Source organism: Pseudonaja textilis, chromosome 2, assembly GCF_049901715.1.
Source record: "Pseudonaja textilis isolate UNSWEBS1 chromosome 2, rPseTex1.2, whole genome shotgun sequence".
NCBI classification, from domain to species: domain Eukaryota; kingdom Metazoa; phylum Chordata; class Lepidosauria; order Squamata; family Elapidae; genus Pseudonaja; species Pseudonaja textilis.
Window position 1 is genome coordinate 179,107,725 of NC_141991.1, and position 19,617 is coordinate 179,127,341.

At 39.2% G+C, this 19,617-nt stretch overlaps 1 protein-coding gene across 2 annotated transcripts in view; it reads left to right on the forward strand.

Annotated features, from left to right (window-relative positions):
- Positions 1–19,617, forward strand: part of LINGO2 (leucine rich repeat and Ig domain containing 2) — a 726,658-nt gene that overhangs the window by 685,545 nt on the left and 21,496 nt on the right. Inside the window, exon 1 of one of the 2 annotated variants that reach the window (XM_087926540.1) lies at positions 6,599–6,670. The exons of the other annotated variant lie outside the window; for it this stretch is intronic. The gene's annotated coding sequence lies outside the window, so the exon portion shown is untranslated. Of the gene's footprint in view, positions 1–6,598; positions 6,671–19,617 lie in introns of those variants that run through there. 2 annotated transcript variants of the gene reach the window in all.

Genomic DNA, 19,617 nt, shown 5'->3' on the forward strand with positions numbered 1-19,617 from the left:
CAGGGATGACTGGCACCACAAACTCTCACGGTTCCTGATGAGCCAGCACTCAACCCCTGTTCAGTCACCAATAAGTCCCCAGCGGAGCTCCTGATGGGCCGGCGCCTGAGGACTGTATTGGACAGACTTCACCCACATTACTGCCCTGACTCTCCCCTCGCTTCCACTTCGGGGGTTAGACATTTTACGTTACAGGAGCCGGTATTCGCGAGGAATTTCGCCAGGGACCCACTATGGATGCCAGGCGAGGTCATCGCCATCACCGGGCCAAGATCGTATAGGGTCAGGCTGGAGGATGGTCGCGTCTGGAGGAGGCACATAGACCAACTGCGGAGGCGCCACAGCATCCTTGCCAGCAGAAATCCAGAATCACCAGACGAAGGGGAACCGCCTCATCCGCCTCTCAGCCTCATCGCACCCAACGTCCAGTCCGCACCAACAGCCGTTCCGGTCAACCCGAACTCAGACAACAGCGCCCCGAGAGTTGACCAGCCTGATCCAGCCCACGGGAACTCGCCCCCAGTATCCAACCCTGTGAGTCCCGAGGATGCCCAATCCGGTGAGCGCGTTGGCGACACACTGCCGGCTCAACCATCACAGACTGATTCTGAACGGACAGACAATGCTCCCGAGCTGCGCCGTTCCGGGCGCCAACACAAACCCCCCGTCTACCTCAAGGACTATGCATGTTCGCATCTGGGGGGAAGGGGTGTTATGTCCTGAGGACTCTAGGAGTTCTCACTCAGGTCCACTCACTTTGTGTGGGCGTTATTCCCCTTTTCCTCATTGGTTGATTCTCTCCAGCAGCCAGCTATAAAAGCAGGCTGCGGGGTCCAACCAGTTGCTGATTGCTGCGAGCCAGTTCCAGGCGTGGCAAGCACGGTCAGCCCTTTATTGTTATAATAAAGTATTGTTACACTCATGCTCTGGTTCAGCCTCTCATTGCTCAAACTTAACACTCCTCTTCCTGATCAGCCACCTGGAGGCTGTTGATTCTCCATCTATGGGCTGATGGACAGCTCCGCCTCTCTCTCTCTCTCTCTCTCTCTCTCTCTCTGCCAGCTCCATCCCGTCTTCCCACTCAGAGCTCCCACGTTGGCCTGATGCTGATCCTGACTCCCACACCTTCTCCTCTGATTCGGCTGCTGGAGGGGCTACCAGCCGGACAACAGTAACACAATAAATGGCAAAGCCAAAATGTACCATAGTTTATCCTGAGACAAGATCAAAGGCACTGATTCTGTACTCAGAGGCCAAAGCCAAGGCAGTACCAGTATTTTATAGTATAATACATTATTTTAACCCCACACCTTCTCATTAGCAAAAGGAAGAAAAATCCCCCACAAAACCACTTGATAGGCCCCATTTAAAACAAGAATTTATTCAGCGGGCATATATATATATATATATATATATATATATATATATATATATATATATATATATAGTAATCTCCATTAGAAAAAAAAATGCATTTTCTTCTACAGCCAGTTTTTTTCCTCATAAAAACACTGTGCTGAGGTCTCCAAACCTACTGACACCACTCTGATAGAATGCAAATTGTTTTTTTTTAACCAGGCCTATAAAAGCCTCTGCTTGTAGCTGTTGTCAGAGTAATGCTTTGTATAAAGAATATGAATCTGAAATCATTCCTAAAAGGATTCTCAGTGGTCTAGTGAGCTTTTTGCCTTTCCTCTTTCATGTCTGCATGTTTGTGTTTCGGATTCTGTTTCAAGGAATATCAATGTCCACCTTTTATTTTTTTTTAAAATCAAGCAAAGGAAAGGATTTGTTTCTGTCTTGTTTGAAAATGGCACTGAGCTCCTCGTTGGGGTCTGTGGAGGCCAGCCAGAGCTCTCTTCCTCATGTAAACTTTTCAATATGCATTCAGGTTTTTGTTTTGATAAATACTCCCAAGAAATCCAAGCTCCGAAAACACATTTCTTAGAAGCTCTCCATAATGAAATAGGGATAATACAAAAAATAAATGGTAAATGCGGCCTTATCTAGTCTTCCTTTGATCTGGCAATAATTGCTTATCATCACATGCAGAAGCCTCCTTATAATGCTTCTGTTGCCTCTGCCATCTCTTTCAGAGATCCACCGTCCTTAAGTAAAGCAATTTGGTTCAATAAATCCATTTGTAATAATCTGGTGAAACATGTGTAGCGCCCTCTAGCGTAGCCTGCTGGTAAAGCCCTTCCATCAAGAAGGCCTAGGGGGTTTTCCTGTGTTTGGAACCATGCTTCTGTTATGGCAGTTCGAGGAGGAACAAGAGAAAGGAATGCACTCAACCAAGACCAAAAAATAAATAAAATAAAAACATGGATCATTGCTGTATTTGTTTTCTAAAAAGAAGCTTCTAGCTACCGAGAAGCCTTTGCTCTCAGGCAGGATCAAAAATGCAAAGATAAGGCACCACTAGACAGCTCTCGCCACTCCTTTATGTAAATAAACAAAACCTTGTGCTACATGGCACCAAAGGGAGCACAAGCAACTGCGTACGTGTCAACCATTTCAAGGAATGAATCGAGAACTAGTGTATTCGCTGGAGAATATGTTCCATCAATGGAAATAAAAATGCCAGCAAAAGAAAGGGGATACAAAATCCGGTTGAAAAGCAATCATAGCTTTGAAGGTCTCTGAAGAAATACTTGGGTAGTAGTTGAATAATATCTTTCTTGGGATCCAGCAAATAGCACCAGAAAGAAGGTTCAAGCTTCTTCATTCGACAGAACTTTCCCCTGACTAGATGTTACAGATGGTAGAGGATAAATAGGGAATATATTTCAGACTTTTTGGTTAATCTCAAACTGCAGATGGTGGACTGGCCAGATGATGTCCATAGTGAGATTTTCTTGTATATTGCTAGTAAAAATGCTCTTTATGCGCAGAAATAAAGAGGGCCCTCTTGCTGACGTTTCAGCCAGGAAGAAGAGTGATTTTCTGAGAAAATAACAAGCAGAGTTCATTCATTAGTTACACTAATTATATGCATCACTGACCTTTTTGTTCCTACCCACTGGTTTCATGTAATATGTACCATCCCATAACATCCTTTAGCACAGGGGTCTCCAACCTTGGCAACTTTAAGTCTTGTGGACTCCAACTCCCAAAAGGAATTCTGGGAGTTGAAGTCCAGAAGTCTTAAAGTTGCCAAGGTTGGAGACCCCTGCTTTAGCATGTGCTTATCTTGATATTCAGGAGGTATGTTTTCATCATTCTTATAAATTTTTGAGTGCAAAGATCAAGGAAGACCAGCTTGACTGATTCTTGTCAGTTTAACTGCTTATTATTCCTCCCTGTCTAAGAAATTTGGGGACTGGAGACAAAAATTCTCCAACCTGCTGATATCAGTAGGATTGAGAAAGAAATGCTTGAGCTCCCAACATATTAAACAATTTCATGCAATGCACAAACAATTAATATTTCTGTTTTATCAATCGGTAGTAGAATAAGTGTTAGATTAAACAGAGAACTTCGTATTGCCACAAAATATGGCATCGTCTCCCAATACAATTCATACAGCAGTACTACGAGTACAAAGAATACTTTCTCTGTTCAAATTATTTTTCTTTTGAAATGTGTGAGTAAGCAGAAGGATATTAGCACACAGCAAATGTGAAGAGAGAAATGCCCTTATCATTTTAGATTGCTCCTGGTCTTCAAAAGTTGCTGAGTGGGGAGCTATATGGAGATCTGGCTTTATTAGAATGATCTAAATATATACCCATTGTATCATGTGATATACTAAGTGTCTGCAAGCTTCTTCCATCATCCTAACTACATACCACAAAATGAAATTCGAAACACATCATTATATTATGAAAAGATGCAAGTGTGTTGATAAAAACTGCAGTGTTTAGATGGTACTTGTGTTGTATTTTAGGTAGATGCCATACTGAGCATAATAAAAAGAGAGAGTTATGTCTGGTGTCCTGATATTTCTGATGGCTTTTAAGACTATCCTTGTAAATTAGAAAATAAAGCACCTCAAGATATTTAACAAAAGATATTTAAGAAAAATAACTTAGGTTGCAAAGGATGGATTATATAAAAAGTTGCAAATATATATTATAAGGTACAATTAATATACCAGTTAATCAATAAACATTCAGTTCACTCTTGGACTTAATGAGGAGATGAAATTGTTTACATATATTGCTATTCATACTGTAACCATAAATCTTAAAAATCATAAGAAAATATGAACATGACCCTGTATCAAAATCTGCCACCTTTGTTTTGTTTTTCCTTCTCTATAAAAGTAATATTTAAATCCTACTGGAAAAAAAGCATTCCCCATTAATAATTTTGTTAAAAAATGAAATACACATAACAGAGGCTGGCAAAATAACAAGTTTTCTGCTTGTGGTGTATCACAGAAAATGTCTTATAAATTGAAATCTAATTGGATCACTGTTGCATATACTAAAAAAATCACTACAGAAATGTTTAAAAAGAGTCTATGGCTCTTTTGGAATGAATTGGAATGCCAATTTGAAGTACCTATGTATTATCTGGAGATCACATAATATCTCTATCTATCTCCATAATTTTACTTTTCATCCATAACTCTAAGATTCAGGAAAGAGGTGAGGGGAGCATTTGGAAGAAAATTAAATGCCAACATATAAAACCTGTTTTAGAAGAATTTCATTTTTAGACAAACTCTTTATCTCTGAAATGAATAATTATACTTCATCTCCAGAACTTACTTTCTAGTGATGTCATTTAAAACAGAATAGGGATTTTATCCAACTTTTTCTTTTTTGCCCATCTTAAGGTATCTGTGGAGTGAACAAAAGACAAAGACAAACACAATCAAATTCTAACATCAGCTAAAATAGTCACAACTAAATTTGGTATTTGACAAAACTGCCCAGTTCCATCACTCTCAAAGGGATATCACCTTGGCTAGTTTTATGAAAAGCTCAGCCCTTTGACTGAGCAGTGAACTAGCTCTGCTCATGTCCAACATTATCTTTTCTACTCTTACACCTTTCAAGGTACATTACAGCCGGGGTGGGATTCAATTTTTTTAACAACTGGTTCTGTGGGCATGGCTTAGTTGGTGGGTGTGGCTTGGTGGTCATGTGACTGGGTGGGCATGGCCAACTCGACATGACTCATGTCAGGGGGCATTTCTCCTCACCTGGCCTCTCACGACAGTGGGGATGCTGCAGTGGTCATAAGTATGAAAAATGGTCATAAGTCGCTTTTTTCAGTGCCATTGTAACTTTGAATGGTTACTAAATGAACTGTTGTAAGTTAAGGATTACCTGTACAAAAATACAAAAAGCTTCTTTGCTTGCAAAAAGCTGGCCTAAATACCAATCATTAGATTAAAAATACCTGCAAGCCGGAGTTACAAATCAGGCAGGTTGCCAGAGTACCTTGAGGAATTGAAATAGCTAAAATGCAGTGATAACTATCAGCAGCCAACTCTTGCTCATAAAGTGAAACCCTTTAGCAGAGAGGTCATTTAAGCTTCCCAGAAAGAGCACACCAGGAGAAGCAATCCTTAGATCCATTTGCACCACTTAAAGATACCAGCTGGTCTCACTCAGCTCACAAGATATCCTAAGGAAATCATCCAGATTTAAGGAAAGGTCACATGCCCCCCAGAAAGGCAGTAAAAAATTCAGTGCCAAGCTTGCATCCTGCCTCTTGGAAGTACACCCAAAAAGGACAGTGCCAGATACCACTAAAGCAGTGAAGGAAGACCACCCTCCCCAAATAGAGAAAAAAACCATGAGGCAGGAAAAATGCAAGCACAATACAAATAATTAAATCACAACAGTAGCTGTTGCTTGTTGAAGCTGAATAGGGAAAATTTTCCCATCAATAAACACAAGATTAAACCTTCACCAAAAACCAGTTGTAGACCAAAACTCAGAAAGAGTATGTAAACTCACTTTGAATGCCAATCTTTCTAGCTAGTGAAGAAAGCCTTGCTGAATGTCACTCCTCTTGGTTCCCTGTCATTAAAAGCTTCTTTCTGACAGCTCTGCTTCATTATTCAATTATTTTTTCAAAGTGCTGATTGTCCAGGGAAGTATTTCCTCCCAACAGCAGTGTAAAAATCTTAAAACAACCCTTCCCCTTTAAGAAAGTCAAGCCCCAGAAGCTCTGGAGATAGGAAGTCTAGGCATACTGGCAAGAATGTAATAAGGGTGGAAAAAAACCAAGAGGAGATTGCTTCTAACTACCGGTTCCCCGAACTGTATAGAAAGTTAACAAGGGGTTCTATAGAACTGGTCAGAACCGGTAGAATCCCACCCCTGATTACAGCCATTCCTCCTTAAGCACTGGCTTCATACCTACATATGTGATAAAGAGAAATAAAATGGCTGGTGTTGTATATACTTTTTGTTATGCATCAATTATTTTATATTTTGTGTGTGTGTATGATGTGTGAAAAGTGAAAAGTTGAGCCAAATGACATGCTACAATTTTACATGCAATATGGCATGTAATTGCTAATTATAGATATGGGACAATCCTTTTTGAGATTATTACATTCTAAATATAGAAGTCTATCTCTAGCAATAGTCTATGCTTGGAATTTTAAAATAATTTTATTTGGTTTAGATAACCTCACCCTTTTGGCCTTCTAGAAGGTTCTGAAGATCTAATTTTCCCCCCTAGGAAAAAGAACAGAAAGCAGGTTAGTACAGCCCAATATATATATTTTAGTGTTGTGGGTTATTAATTATTCAGTGCCTTAGTTTTGTGTTAAGATTATGCTTTTAATTATACTTTTTTTGTAATGATTTTTATATACAATTTTTTTCTTTTTGAAAATTTTATTGATTTTTAAAAACAAACATAAACAAACAAAACATAAAACATAGAAACATAAAACATCTTTTTTTGAAAGCAGCATAATCCTGGGTTACATCTCTTCGTACAGACACAAATTCAAGTTCATGCTCATTTTTATATTCCATTCCATATCTTATTATTATTCTACATTTTCTATATAGCTTCTCCCCTCTTTTAACTTTCTTAATTTTATTTTATTTATTTCATCTCAATTCAAATCATTGTACTTATATTCTTTGTCTGTCCTGTTTCATCTATCTACTATCTTTTCTCATTGAGCAAAATTTCTCCTGTAATCACTGATTAGAGTATGACGCCTTTATATCTTTCCCCTAAGATATACAATTTTTTTCTGTATTGGCTATTAACTGCCCAGAGTTATTTGTTTAAGGAGGAAGTGCAGGGGAAAGGGTATGAGGATGAAGAACTATAAATTCCTTGGGTAGATAGGTGGCTATATAAACTTGTTAAATAAATAAACTGTCAGATGTACAGGCATTGAACTGGGTTTCATATTGACAAGGAAAATAGCTGATAGCCAAAACTGTCCTCATTCATGACATCCTTGCAATAATATTTAAAAATTCAAAAGGTAAAGTTAAAATAGCAAGAGCACTTAGACTTATATACAGCCCTTTCTAAGCGGTTTATAGAGCGCTTTACAGCCCTCTCTAAGCTGTTTATAGAGTCAACATATTGCCCCCAACAATCTGAGTCTTCATTTTACTGACCTTGGAAGGATGGAAGGCTGAACATGTCAGGATTGAACTTCTGGCAGGGGGCAGAGTCAGCCTCAATACTGTATTCTAACCACTGTGCCACCACATAGTGACTATACAGTGGAAGCTCCATCCCTTTCAATAATATGAAATAGCCTAGTATACCCAATAGAATAGTATATAATACCCTGCAATGATATATGTAACACCCATCAAACCCAGGTCCTTAGAAAGGGCTTGGTAGGTAAACAAAAATGTCAAATCCAGTCTCAACATCTGTCTGACTGTGACAAACCATAATAATGTGTACAAAAAAGATAGGGTTTGCACTATAACATCACAATGGATGTTTCAGCATTTCTCCTTCCTTGTTTGCCTTCTCTGGATGCCCATCTTCCCTTGGTTGAATAGTGCACCAATTTCATTACTTTCTCGTGGCTCCAAGAAATATTTCAAGAGCCATGACTGAAAAATATAAGAGAGGAAAACACAATTTCATCCTTAGTAAGTGGCCACTTTGCTCAGATAGTTCCAATTGATCAGTCCATATGTGGCATAGTTCAGCAAAACTACTAAACCTGTTTCTGTGACAAAAGTAAGAAATGAGATTGGTCTATAAAATCTGATTTTTTCAGCCAAAGGGCCAGTGTTGTATAGGCAGAAGAGAGATGATTGAATCAAGGAAGGAAGGAAGGAAGGAAGGAAGGAAGGAAGGAAGGAAGGAAGGAAGGAAGGAAGGAAGGAAGGAAGGAAGGAAGGAAGGAAGGAAGGAAGACAGACTAATAATCACTGAGTCATAGGAAAAGGCATATCAAATACAGTATCTGGATGTTTTGCTGCCAGTAATTAAAAGCATTGGCCAACAAACTCAATCTTCTCTTCCATCTAACATTTGTTTTTGTTTTTTCAAAAAAAAATGTACATTTAACACAGACACAATCCACAAATGTATGAGGAGGGGAAATATTCTGATCTCTCACAGTCTAGCAAAATCTAACTTGCGGAAGGTGCATAAAATGCAGACCTATAAAATACTGACCCCTGATTGAAACTTTAATTAGAACCTCATTCTCAATTAAAGATTCTCCACTTCAGTGAGGTAATTGCCTAGGAAAACTGGCTACACATTTCATTATAGCACGCAGCTATAATTTAAAAATCTGGGACAAGAGAAAAGGGACCACTTCTGCCTTTAAAGAGTTATAGCAAACGCCGGAACGAAGTGCCAACTCTGGTTAGTTGGCTGCTTGCAAAGTAGCTCTTGAGGTTTAGGGTATATGCTTTTAGTTAATTTTATTGATTAAACCTTATACCGTCACAGGTAACAGCATACTTTTCACTACTTAAAAACCTTAAATTGCTCTCAGTAGCAAAAATTGCACCACTGAGTGTGCGGTATTTGCCGAGGCCACATACAGATACCTTATCTTGAGTTTAGCCTAAGACCAACCAATATGTTAAGTGAATGAGGGAGTAGGTATTTTAATGTGTTTATTTGTTTATTCATATAATTTATCTGTTGTTTGAATTCTGAAAGGCTGTAGTTGATTCATATAGTATGTGAGGTAAACAGACATAGTTGAGTTATTTGGAAGAATACAGAAATGGGGCTGATGGTTTTTTTTTTTTTTTACAAAGGCTGCTTGAACTAAGAGACTATATTCGATATGTTACATTCTGGAATGAGAAATATAAAAGAGACCTAATTGCCAATTTCTATGGGAAACAGGTTTTGCTGAACGTGTCAAAATGGATTGGGCTATGACACTTTCATCCTATGCAATATAACCTCTCTCTCCAATCCAAAATCCAGAGTTGTGTCATACGTTTCCAAAACTTACACACAATATGTGGAACTTATACCTTAAAAGAGCTTATACTGGCAAATCCTGGCTATTAAAAACTATGCCTTGGAAACATGTATGTGGTATGAAATAACCTCAAGAAGATTTACATTAAGGAGCCTGCATTGGAGAAATGTATGTTACTAAGAATAAGCTCAGGGAGATTTGCACACCCAAAAAGTTTTCTTGGAGAACAACATCAAGGAGAAATCTGTCTATCTAAATGTATGGTTATAAGTTGAGGACTACCTGTATTTGGAAGGTTAGCTTTTTTTATAATGGGCATATTTTTTTCTAAGTACCTAGTTTTTGACACAAGTTCCACATTATATATGTTTATGTAAGATCAGGGGTCTTCAAATTTGGGAGCTTTAAGAATTGTGGACTTCAACTCCCAGAATTCCTCCTCCAGTCATGTTAGCTCAGGAGTTCTGGGAGTTGAAGTCCACAAGTCTTAAAGCTGCCAAGTTTGAAGACCCTTTCTCTAACGGAATATACGTAAACATATATTATGTGGAACTTGTGTCAAAAACTAGATACTTGGAAAAAAATATACCAATTATAAAAAAGCTAGCCTACCAAATACAGGTAGTCCTCAACTTACAACTATTCGTTTAGGGACCATTCAAAGTTATAATGGCACTGAAAAAAACAGACTTACAACCAGTGCAACTGTTACAGATCCCCATAGTCGGCGATCAGAATGCAGGCACTTGGCAGCCGACATGTGTTTACCACACTTGTAGTGTCCCAGGGTCGTTTGATTACCATTTGCAACTTTCTCAACCAGATTCTGACCAGCCAGGTCAAGCAGGGCTGGGATTCAATCGGCATTACGACTGGTTCGGTGATTATGTTTTGCACATGCCTCTTTTTCCCTGCTTTTTCAACCTCAGCTGTGCCGCACAAAGCAGCTGAGGTTGAAAAAGCAGGAAACAAAGGACAGGTAAGAGCCCGGGTGGGTGGGTGGGCCAAACAGCAGCAAACACAGAACCAGTTCAGTGTCTGCTGTTCTTCAGAGCTACCGGCTCTATAGAACCAGGCAGAACCAGTAGCATCCCAATGGGGAAAGCCAGATTTACTTAACAATAGTATGATTCATTCAACACCTGTAGTGAGTCGCTTAACAACCATGCCAAAAAAAAAATTAAAAAGTCATAAAATCAGACACAACAGGATTACCTGTTACTGTCCTATTAATCCAAACAGAAAAATGACTAAAAAAAAGGAAACTTATACTCAAAATAGGCTATTTATTAATTATTTATTTATTTTATTTTGATTTGTCAATCGCTTTCAAGATAATAGGTATAAGTATATACATAGTTATGAATACATGAAATGGGTACATATAAGAAAAATAAAAGAAACAATAGGACAGGGACGGTAGGCACGTTGGTGCATGTCAAATGAGGATTACAGGGAAAAGTTTTCTCCTGGACTGAATAAAACTGAGGTAACATTTTGTGTCTGACACCCCTCTTTATAATGCAGGCCAAACCTGTTGCTCTGTCTGCTTTTTGCAGGAACTTCATTCCTATCACAGAGAATAGGGAGTGTCTTTCTAACTACACTGTATGCATCATGATACACGGTATATAAATATCAGGTTTCAGGCAGGAAGATAGGAGAAAATAATGTTTTTAAACGTTTAGAAATATGTGTACATCTGGTGAATATATCTGGTGATATATATATACGTATATCATATCCCCCGGGGACAGAAGCACTGGAATATCTACTATCGTACAATCTGCTTCGGTCCCCGTGGAAAGCTGGTATAAAATGTCTCGATAAACCAAATGGTGAACCAACCATATGGATGCAACTCTTGGAAGCAACTACAATGTTAAGAGAAGAGGTACTTTGCCTCAGTCCCAAGTCTAAAACAGTGAAACCTCTTTTTCTTCCTCTTCTCTTCCCCCCCCCCCCACTGCTCCATGCAGCTCACACACACACACACACACACACACACACACACACACATCTTTCAGCACATTCGAGAGAGGGATAATACATCAAAAGAAATTAAGAGCCATAAACAAGGGAAGGAAATTGCCGAGATTATTAAACGAGATGCAGAATCTGTGAAGCAGAAAGATTGCAGGGAAGCTGTTCCAAAGGCATCCCTTTATGCAAATTAGAAGTCTTTTCCATCACTGGAGCCAAATTGTTCGAAGAGACCGAAAAGAGGCAGCTGGAGGTGAATAAGAGGCCCGTCTGTTGAAACTGCCCTCCATCACCTGTCCATGTGTTCTTCTATTAGAGTTACATGCAAGTCCCCAAGCATGCCACTCAACCAAATTAATGTTCAAGAACTCATTTCTGAGAAGGATGCAACTTAGTGTTCTGTCTGCAATTTTTATCTTGGCATTGGCTGCTTTTCCTCATAATTATAGTCAGTTGTCCTCTTCCAGCAAGGAGCTTTCCAGGAGTATCGAGAAGTAATTTTGAAACAACCATGAAATGCCTGCTCTGAAAAATAAAATGAAATGGCTGATACCCTTATAAAACAAAAAATTCACCACCAAGAAAAAGCTGGAGTCCCAAAATTGGGACAGCTGAATATGCCGAGTATAAATATAGAAACTTTTTTCCGAACTCAGGGAAGTCCTCAGGATAGGGTCAAAAGAGACAAAATGGAAGCCATGGTGATGTGATGGAAACTGTTTTGCCGGTTTCAGGTGTGGCTTGGTATAAAGCAGCGGTGTCAAACTCAAGGCCCGGGGCCCATGTCCGGCCCACAGGGTGCTTAGATCTGGCCCGTGGGGCTGTCCTGAAAACAGCAAAGGGAGCTCCGTTTTCGCTGGCAGAAGGTTGCAGGGGGCTGCCTCAGGTGAAAATGGAGCTCGGGAGTGCTCAGGCCACCACAGGCACCCACGACACGAGTGATGTTGAGCTGGCCACGCTCACTCTGCTCACGCCCCCCCCCACCCCGAGATCAAACACAACCCTGATGCGGTCCTCAGTGAAATCGAGTTTGGCACCCCTGGTATAAAGAAAGAAAAAAATCCAAGTATTTACCTAGAGAAGCTTTGCATGTTTATTCAGCTGAATAAAGGTGGGCCTCCCTTAGCAAAGGAGAATCCCGAACACACTTTGACACGCATATTTATATGTTTGCTACCTTGTCTACTTCTCTACCCAGAAGCTTGGTTCAACTGCTCCCTTGGCATTTTTGACCAATCATGTGGACTCCTTGATTTCAGGAGTTCATGAAATGAGCACGCAAAATAGGGGATAACAGAATACATCTCCTGTTTCTAGCCTTCCCTTCTGAAAAGCTCCAACTCCCTTGAAATTTCTTTATCCTGATCTGCCAGCAGTCGAAATTTCCTGTCAACTTGAGGACAGAAAGAGGACAAAGCAAGTGCCATTTTCCTCTTCCAAGTTAATTTTTGATAAACGCTTGAAAGGAATTTAAACAGAGAGACAAAGGATTCTCTTTTAGCACATGTAGCACTGCGCAATTGTTAATGTCTCCAAGTCCAGGAGCTGCCTACCTCCTTGTCTTTGTGTCACTCAACCTGATAATGGACTGTACTACGTTGTACTATTGTGCTATTTTCTTTTCAGACACCACATTTAATTACTTTTTTTTAAAAAAAAGTCAGCTTTTAAATACATTTTAACCAATGTTTAAACATATCATTGAACCCTGATCAGCTGGGATAATATTGATCAGTCTTTCCACTGTGGTGATTGATACCTAATTCATAGGTAGAAAGTATACACCTTCCATTGACCCAGATCTGTCAGACCAAGTGTGTCTAAATACAATGTTACAAAGATCAATACAGTGTAAATGATGTGAACGTATTTTAGAATTATATATCAACATTTTGGAATTTGTCAGCATGCATGGATTAACTGACCATGGCAGGCAACTGAAAAGGTGGCTTTTCAGTGCTTGAAAAATGGAACAATTTCAGTAGCCTGTTGACACTACTAGCCTGGGATGTGAAGACAGGAGGATTCTGGGACACAAAACTTTTACATATCCAGGTAGGATATGTAAAAGGTAGTCCTTGAGTTACATCTGTAGTGGAATCTGCCCATTACATTGTAATTTCTGATGGTTGCAAAGCAGATCGTCATGATGTGACTGACCCAGAGGTGGTATTCAGCAGGTTCTGACCAGTTCTGGAGAACCGGTAGTGGAAATTTTGAGTAGTTCGGAGAACCAGCAAATACCACCTCTAACTGGAGATTTTACAGTATCCTTCCACTGCCACACCACCAAGAACCGGTAGTAAAAACAATTTGAATCCCACTACCGGACTGACCCGATTTTACAGCCGTTTTTGTGGCAGTTAAATACATTTGAGATGATAGAAAATATTTGTAGTTGACGGTGGTTTGTTCTCCAAGCTTGCTGTTTAGCTTCTGAACATTTCATCACCAAACATTTCATCATCATCATCATCAGAACTTCAGTTGAAGCGTCTTGTTTCAGTTCTCAGCTGTTATTGATCTCGTAGTCAGTTGTTCATGAAGTCAACTGTTCACATCATGAGAAGGTCACCTAGTGAAGAGGTGGTCGATGCCGTAGTTGGTTGATTGCTTGATTAATTCGACTCTAACAGGCTCGTGGCTTCTTCCAAAACAGTACATTTGTTGATCGACCCATTTGTTGAATACCAGGCTTCAGCGAAAGCCAAGGCCATAAAATGGCCACTGTGGCTGTTAAGCAGATGCTGCAGTCATTAAGCAAACCAATAGTTCTCTATAGATGTGATATTATATTTTAAATGCATATAAAATATCAATAATCTAATGCACGGGTATCAAACTTGATTGCATCACATGACATATCGTGATGTTTTTTGCCTTTGTGGAGCTGGGGAGGGAGTGGCCTCCACATGACACATCTGGCTTGTGGGCCGCCAGTTTCACACCCCTGATCTAATGCATCATTTTTATGCAGGGTGAATAATCAAATGTAACTTCTAAAATCTATGCCAGGAGTACTGCCAATGTTTAATATCGATATTTAGCAAGGAAATGGGGCCATAACTTGCACTGTCAGTGAGATTTTTTTTACCAGGCATTAAAACTAAATATATTTGGCTTCACTAATGTAAGCTAGAAAACTCTGGTTCAAAGAAACTCCAGTGGGAGCCCTTCTTGTTTTCAAAGATTTAATGGTATCTGTTATTTCATGGAGAGTTCAGCTGCAGCTAAACTGACAGCTTGATTGGGTGGTAATCTTCAGAAATATATTATATATAAAAACTTAATTTCTTCCTCATATATTTTACAATTGAGAAAACTGAAAAAATATTGATATATTAAATCAAACTCGCTGTGCGCTATATCCATAGTATCCTTGATGACAATTGCCAGTATTTTTTTTCAGGTGTTGAGAAGACAACTGCACACTTTAGTAATGATTTACCATCACAGTATCAATAACATTGTGAGCCTGAGGAGCACTAACCAATGGGACTGAACCCACATAGTTTTCAAGTGACATTCCACATAATGAATTATGAGACTGTTTTAAAGTTTAAGGAACAGTGTGAACATAAGCAGTGGCAGAGAACTCTCCTGATACCAAATTTAATCTGAGATTCATAATTTAGATGAGTTACTGTTTACCATTGGTTTCCTGGTTATGTTCACTGAAACCTAGAATCCTTTGCTATGAAGAAGCAGGACAGATACACTGGAGTTCCTCAGTGTTTAATTCGCCATCAATAGAGTTCCTTGCAGTTAGAAAGTTCAAATATTATGAAACATTGAAAAATGGCTAATTGGATCAAGCGTTTAACTAGAAAGGACAAAACATCTGCTATAAAGGAATTGAGATTTTTGAATACTGGTTCATATTTCATGTTTTTGAGTTATGAAATGATCCAATCTGTCGCTTTTTATTACATGTCAAAACATATACCGGTTTTCTGAAAATATGCAGCTATTTCATTAAGAGCAGCGTAAATATTGATCAGTTTGTCTTGAGAGTATGCCTTCAAATTATGGTTCTTTTTCTTCAGAGTGTTTGGCTTTTGTATGTGTTGTGGCTACAATTAAGAATTCTGAGAGCTGTTGGTCTCAATGCATTTGGAGAATGCTGGAGATGATTTTATTATTATTTATTATTTTAAAGCAGGAGCCTCCAACCTTGCAATTTGAAGAATAGCTGGCTGGGGACTTCTGGGAGTTGAAGTCCACAAATCTTAAAGTTGCCAAGGATGGAGATCCCTATTCTAAAGGAAACAGCATGCAGCAGTAGTGGGATTCAAATAATTTAACAACCTGGGAGCAAAAATCGGCTGCAGGGGCCCCCCACACCCCATTTTGGGCCTACCAGGCCTCCCTACAACCCCCTGGGAGCAAAAATGGGCCACGGGTGGCCACACCATACTGGGTTAGGGTTAGGGTCCCGTTTTGGGCCTAGTGGGCCCCCTTGCACTTACTTGGGAGCCAAAACAGGGAACAATGGGGACTCCTGAAAGGGTCAGGGAGGAGAGGGCCCAGCCAGCAATTTAACAACCGGTTCGGCCAAAGTGGTGTGAACTGGTTGAATTCCACCACTGGCATGCAGGCCTCCAAAATTATTAGTTTGCTTGTCATAATAACAATAGCACTTTGACTTGTATACCACAACAGTGCTTTACAGCTCTCTCTAAGCGGTTGTACAGACTCAGCATATTGCACTCAACAATCTGGGTCCTCATTTTATTGACCTCAGAAGGATGGAACTCTGAGTCAATCTTGAGCCTGGTAGGATTTTATCTGCCAAATTACAGGCAGCCGGCAGTCAGCAGAAATAGCCTGCAGTACTGCATTCTAACCACTGTGCTACTGTGACTCATATAATACCTGGCATTGTGTAGCTAATTAAATCATTAATAAACTAATAATTAACATAACTAAGTGAAGTTGGTCTTTGAAATGGCCACCACCAAGAAATATCACAGCTGTAAAATACAATGGAAAGTGAAAATTTTATTCTGAAAGGTGGCATTGGGCAATTTATTTTTGGAGGGCCAATTATTTTATATGGACATGTTGATGAGATCATCAAATTCAACTTGAGGAAATTTTTTTCCCTGTATTTGTTTGCTTAAAGTAGAGGCACAGGCACAGTGAGAGTAACTTTATTGAGATCCAGAACATCCCATAGCATAGAAGAAAGATAAAAGGAGTCAAGTGTTGTTTGATGCAATTTTTCTAGTGGTGACATTGAGAAACCATTAACAAACCTAAATAAATAGCCTAATCTACAGTATAAGATTGCAACATGGAAGCATTTTCACATGAACAGCATCTTTAGCAGCTGCTAATGACAGTATATCAAGCTGTCAATCAAGGCACAAATGCATAAATTGATTTTTAACTATTTGCAATCCAAGATGGCTTTTGTCCTTTTTCTGAGAAAACATTATTGTCCTTAACAAGTCCCACTTTACAATACATTCTATGGCTTTCTGAAAAGAACTACTTCTGATTTCTTTGCCCCTCCAAATAATTGACTCATGTGGCATCCTAAAAGTCCCCACCAGAACAAGAATAAAACAATGATATCTTTTGCTTGCTTACTTTTTTCAAAAATAAAGTTTGATGTGTGGGGAGAGAAATCTTATCCCCCACTCAGTGGAAACTGTTCAGCTGCAACTGAACATTTAGTAGCTGGCAAAGTTGGAAAATAATTTCCAAAGTAATTCAGCTCTGTAATTCAGCATAGTTCTCTGATCCCATTTTTAAAGAAAGAAAAATGTGCTGGCCAGCTACATTTTATTCTACACCTGGAATCTTTTCATTTGGTGATAATTAGTAGGATACTGTATCTTGATAGTCCTTCAGGTGTTTGATTCTCATTCTCCTTCTTTTTTTTTTTTTCCTCCTTCACCAGCTGCTTTCGGTAATGAGATTAGTTCTATTTAACTGCTCAGATTTTTTTTAACTCTTTTCCTTTCCTCTGCTATCAGATTTTCTATTGAAGGCACATTTTATGGACAAAAGGAGAAGGAGGAAAAAAGCAACACTCTTTTTCCAATGCATTAAAAATAATTGATTGTTGAATCTTAGGGAAATTTGCTAGGCTAAAATAACATATATCTGAACTATAGCTCCTCTGGATATTCTGTGCTTGAACTATGGCTCCTGATACCTGTCCTCTCTGACCATCCAATGTGAGACTTCTAAAAGATAAAATTCAGAAGTCTCAGAGGATCACAGATCATCAAAACCTACTTCAATGACATCCACTAAATGATAATATAACCCCTATATTTTAGATAGATAGATAGATAGATAGATAGATAGATAGATAGATAGATAGATAGATAGATATTCTTACTGCCATGAAGAACAATTTATAGCAGGGATGTCAAACTCGATTTCATTGAGGGCCACGTCAGGACTTTGTTTGACTTTAAGGGGCCAGGGTTGGCATGGCCAGCAAAAACTGGCAGAGGGCTGCAGGAGGCCGTTGCAGCCGAAAACGGATCCCGGGAGGGTCGCGGGTGGCTGTCGTGAGCTCTGTTTTCACTGGCAGAGGCACCACAGGTTGGTCCTTCACTGTCTCCAGGGCAGCCCCACGGGCCAGTTCAAAGCATCCCGCAGGTCTTGGGTTTGACACCTATGGTCTACAGTGTGCTGCTATCCAGCGTTATCTCGAGGTTATGGACAGCATGCATCCAAATACCAAATATTAGAGAACAATAGCAAGTTCTTCTGCTTGCAAGTACTCCAGAAGCATCTACAGCAACAAACAAAATGCTGGATTAAGATGGAGGGATCTAGCAGAGATAGATTTTTTTTTTAATTCTTCAAAGATGCAGCTCAGATTTGAGTCCATTGCCAATGATAGATGGAAGTATTGCAAGCCTATATATATATAGGCTTGCTCCATCCCAACTATGCTTTACTTCCTCTGTGATAAGATGTATGGCTCCCCATAAAAATAAATAGATCAAAGGGACACTGTTCCACTTCTATTTATCTACATGAAAGAGAAAACATCAATTTATTAAAAGTAAAGTTCTGGAGGAAGGCTTTACTCACTGATGTTGTTCAAAGGCAACAGAACAATAAAATCCGCTTTTGATTCAGCATTAAAAAAAAGCGGGGGGGGATTGCTCTTTTCAGATGGTACTTTGTCTTTTGTCTTTTGATTTTTCTAGTTTCTTTACTTGTCGCCAACCTAACGCTTTCTTATCTCATGGTAACTGTATAACTCGTGTGTGTCTTAAATCACACGGGCCACTTGTGTATATCCCAAAAAAGTGTGGTAGAACACCATCATTTAAAGATCATTCAACTGATTCCGGCATCAGTTGAAAAGCATTCGTTTAGTATTTCTCATTGCCCATGGAGACACTGGTGTTATAGTCACTTCCAATGAGATGCTGTGCTAGCAATCTAATGTATAAGGATACTAGTGCACTGGCATCATTCTCATGGACAGTTCATTCTGACTGTAAACCTTTGAACTATAAATACTTGAAGGAAACCATAGACTTTGGGCTAGCTAGCAAATGTGCATAGTGTTGGGTTATATTTATGATTCAAAAATGACTCCATAGGTTTTCTATGACTATAGCATTATCAATCTTCCAAGTCAATGGTTCTCAGGGTGTGATCCACAGACCCCCACGGAACCACAGTGTCACAGTGGGTCTGCGAAGGCATGAAGAACTATTATGATTTCAATCCTGAGTTAAGTCTTGGGGGTCCATGGCCACAAAAATTATTTAAAGGGGTTCCATGGTGAAGAACCACTGCTCTAAGTAATTCTAGCAGATATAACTTACTGTACATTATTTGCAGAAAGTTTGAAAATTGGGCTTGATGTATGTTTTCTGCACAAAAACTGCATTGTTTAGAAACATGAAAAAAAATCATAATTAGATCTAAACAGCAATACAGCCCCAGGGGAATATATCAATTACCATAAATTATAATCATCTATGCTCAATATATTAAAAGAAATTGCCATTGATTCCTGTGCCTATTCATTATGCTTATCCCTGGTCATAAATTAGCATTCAGGTTTACACAATTATTCTTACTAGTTGGATTGTACAGTGCAAAATTTGAATACAGAATCTGTGTAATAAGTGGAGAATATCACTTCCAGAAATTGGTTCCTAAAATTTGCTCTAAAATAACTTTAAATGTTCTCTTCACAGTGCCACAGCTGGCAGACTGTAGATAAACAGGCAGCTACCCATGTTTTATCATCTTGGACAAGCAATTTAAAAACTGCTCAGAGATAA